The sequence below is a fragment of the Leucoraja erinacea genome, unplaced genomic scaffold (assembly GCF_028641065.1).
Source record: "Leucoraja erinacea ecotype New England unplaced genomic scaffold, Leri_hhj_1 Leri_869S, whole genome shotgun sequence".
NCBI lineage: Eukaryota > Metazoa > Chordata > Chondrichthyes > Rajiformes > Rajidae > Leucoraja > Leucoraja erinaceus.
The window spans coordinates 44,305-47,905 of NW_026576805.1; the positions used below are offsets into that span (position 1 = coordinate 44,305).

The following is a 3,601-nucleotide window of genomic DNA, read 5'->3' on the forward strand; positions in this document are numbered from 1 at the left end:
ATATATATAGATCAATATATATATATATAAATATATTGATCTTTTTTGTTGTTTGTATGTATATGTATAACGAAAAGTCTTTGTCTTGTTTGTATGTGTGTGTCAATCTGGTTAATTCCTTTTTTCTTCCAAAAGTTAGGCCACAGCCTTCCCATTTTCACACATTCTAAGCACATTTTTCCCCTGGTGGCGATAAACATCTCATCGGCTCACACCCACCCCGCCCCGCCCCGCGCCCCCGAAGCAAACCCCCCCATCCCTCACCCCCACCCCCACCCCTCACTGCCCCCCCACCCCTCACCCCTCACCACCTCCCCTCCCCCCAGGAGTGAACACTGACACGGAACCCCCCCCCAAACGGGGCCCAACGGGTTCCATTTGGTCTAGTATATATATAAAATAAACAAATCAGTACCCGTAATGGACTGGACAGTGTTCATCACTTTTTGCAGTCTTCTTCGTTCCTGAGCGTACATGTTGCCGAACCAGGCCGCGATGTGTCATTATGTTCTCTACTGTACACCACTGAAGGTGGAAAAACAGCGGAAGTGCTTAGCAGACATTTGCCGTAGAGATTTAAAGAACCAAACTATCGGGAATTATCGCATTTGCTCGCTGAATTTCATCAAAAGTAAGTTAATAATGCCTTACTTTTGATGAAATTCAGCGAGCAAACGCGATAATTCCCGATATTTTGGATCTTTAAATCTCCACGGCAAATGTCTGCTAAGCACTTCTGCTGGATTGGCACCTTCAGTTCCCTCTTGTAATTACCTTACTTTCTATCTTATTTTTTGCCTGAAAATTTAGGTCGCTGTGCTTCACGGTCACCCCGACTAGCACAGAAAATATCAGCTCAAAAATCGGCCGTTTTCCATGTTTTTAACGGGTGTGAAAGTGCGTGTTTCCCCATTCACTAACATGTACCGAAGTGACATATGTCCTCCAGTTAAATTTTTCGGTCACGTGAGGGGGGATCTACGCTCATTTGACCTTTGGTGAAATCACCCTATAGACACCTTGCAGGTCATCTGATGCGGGGGGGGGGGGGGGGGGGGGGGGGGGGTTCCAGTCGATGTAATTTGTGGCTGGTCCTAATTGGTCTTTTCTCACCTCCAGTGCTTCACCCCCCCACCCCCAACTTTCAGTTTGAAGACAGGCCCCGAACCGAAAAGCCACCCATCCTTTTGCTTTGGAGAAGCCGCCTGACTCACAGTATTACTCCAGCATTCTGCGTCTCTCTGTGGTATAAACCAGCACCTGTAGTCCCTGTTGCCTGACCCACGGTGTTACTCCAGCACTTTTTGTCTATCTTTGGTATAAGCCAGCATCTGCAGTCCATGTTGCGGGTGGGGGAGTGGGAGCAAGAGCGGAGCTTCGGGATATCAAGGAGACACATGCGACAACCTCCATGATAGAAAAGGCGAACGTCCCTAAAGACAAAGACATCTCGGATGATGCTTTACAAATTGGAGGAACAGCACCTAATATTTCGCTAGGACAACTTACAACCTAATGGTATGAACATTGATTTCTCCAACTTAAAGTAAACTTGCATCCCCTCTCTCTCCGTCTCCACCGTAACCCTCGTGGTAATTTCACCGTTTGTATTCCTTCGTTATCACCGCGTCCCCATTCCATCATGGGCTCCACCTTTCCTGAGTCATCGATACAGGCTCTGCTCCATACCTCTAGTTTCCCCTTCCCCGACTCTCAGTTGGATGAAGGGTCTCGACCCGAAATGTCACCTATTCCGTTTCACCAGAGATGCTGCCTGGCCTGCTGAGTTACTCCAGCATTTTGTGTCTATATTAGGTTTAAACCAGCATCTGCAATTGCTACTTACACAAGTATACTTCGCCATTCATTGATTCAATCGCGGCAGATTTATCTCTCTCGTCTAACCCTATTCACCTGCCTTATCCCCATAACCCCTGGCACTCGTACTAATCCATAACACCCGTACAAAACAAGTACACTGGATGAGGTTAGAGGGGGTAGACGTGAACCTCAGTCTAACGTGCAAGTTCCTTCTTACACAATTTATCTGCAGTTCTTTGTTTCTACTAATAATATGCAGTTCCATGTTATTACATGATGAGACCCGTTGCACAGTCTGTGACCTTGCGTGTAGACACAAAATGCTGAAGTAATTCAGCGGTTGAGGCAGCATCTATGGAGAGAAGGAATTGGCGATGTTCCGGGCCGAGAGCCTTCTTCAGACTCACTGTAACCTTGCGTAACTGGTGGCGTTAAGTGCCTTGAATCTGTGTGTCCTGGTGGGGTGCCGAGGCACGGAGAGGCCATGACCGATGGATTGGATTCGCAGCGACATCCTCTATCCAACGAGAATTCTGCAACACCCTCTCTCGCTGCACCCCCTCTATGATTCCTCCTGCTTTTGCGAATCTTTCCATTCATTTGTTCTACGTATAGACATTTGTCTATATTTCTCGTTTCCCTTTCCCCTGACTCTGTCTGAAGAAAGATCTCGACCCGAAACATCGCCTATTCCTTCCCTCCAGAGATGCTGCCTGTCCAGCTAAGTTGATGCTCCAGCTAAATTGTTACTCCAGCATTTGTATCTAACTTTGGTGAATGAAACGTCGGCGGTGGAGCAGACTGCCACCCATAGGCGATGCGCAGTAATTACAAGTCGACAGCAATTTGCCAAACCTGCTTCCTTTAAAGGAAGAAATGCAAATGAAGTGAGCAGCAGTGAAAAGCGGGCAAATATGAGAAAGATCAGAGGTAAAATGAGAAATGAAAGGCGAAAATATGTCCTTTTTTCTGTTTTCGGCAATCAAGTGCAATATAACATGTTAAATTTTTGGCTCGTACTGACTTGAAAGAGTAATGGTAGAGGTTGGTTGGGAGAAAGCGACGCTATTCTAGCATACTTACCTGGCAGGGGAGACACCATGATCACCAAGGTGGTTCTCCCAGGACGAGGCTATCCCATTGCACTTCGGGTGTGCTGACGCCTGCGATGTCCCCAAATGCGGGATACTCGACTGCAAAATTTGTGGTAGTGGGGGACTGCGTTCGCGCTCTCCCCTGATTTACAAATGAAAAATAGAGTTATCGTGCGCAAATCCCATATAGGCTGGAGGATCACTGGTGTAGCCGTAGAGTTGCTGCCTTACAGCGCCGCACACTCCGATTACATTCGGGCGAACTGCAGATGTGCAAGAAGTAAAGGTCCTATAGCGGAGTAAGATAGACTGCTAAATCCAATGGGTTGACGTGTAGAACGCAACGGAGCGGAACGTCAGTCATCTCAGTAAACCCGACTCGACTAGTTATCCCTCTCACAGTGTAATCGACGTTGCGGGGGAACAGTTTGTGTGTGTGATAAAGGGTTAATTTCATAATTCTGTTATGCTAATAAATTATAATTCTGTTAATTTTCTTTTTTTTTAATATTTTTTAAAACACCCCTTTTTAAATGGCTCTGGAGTTTAGAAAGATGAGAGGGAATCTTATTGAAACCTATGATTGTTAAGGGATTAGACACACTGGAGGCAGGAAACATGGTCCTGATGTTGGGGGAGTCCAGAACCAGGGGCCACAGTTTAAGAATAAGGGGTAAGCCATTTAG

At 46.5% G+C, this 3,601-nt stretch overlaps 1 non-coding gene across 1 annotated transcript; it reads left to right on the top strand.

The window, feature by feature from the left end:
• The first annotated feature begins 2,896 nt into the window (after positions 1-2,896).
• LOC129694948 (U1 spliceosomal RNA) lies at positions 2,897-3,060 on the top strand. The gene has a single exon (XR_008723087.1). It is a non-coding gene; the product is annotated as a U1 spliceosomal RNA (small nuclear RNA).
• The last annotated feature ends 541 nt before the right edge of the window (positions 3,061-3,601 follow it).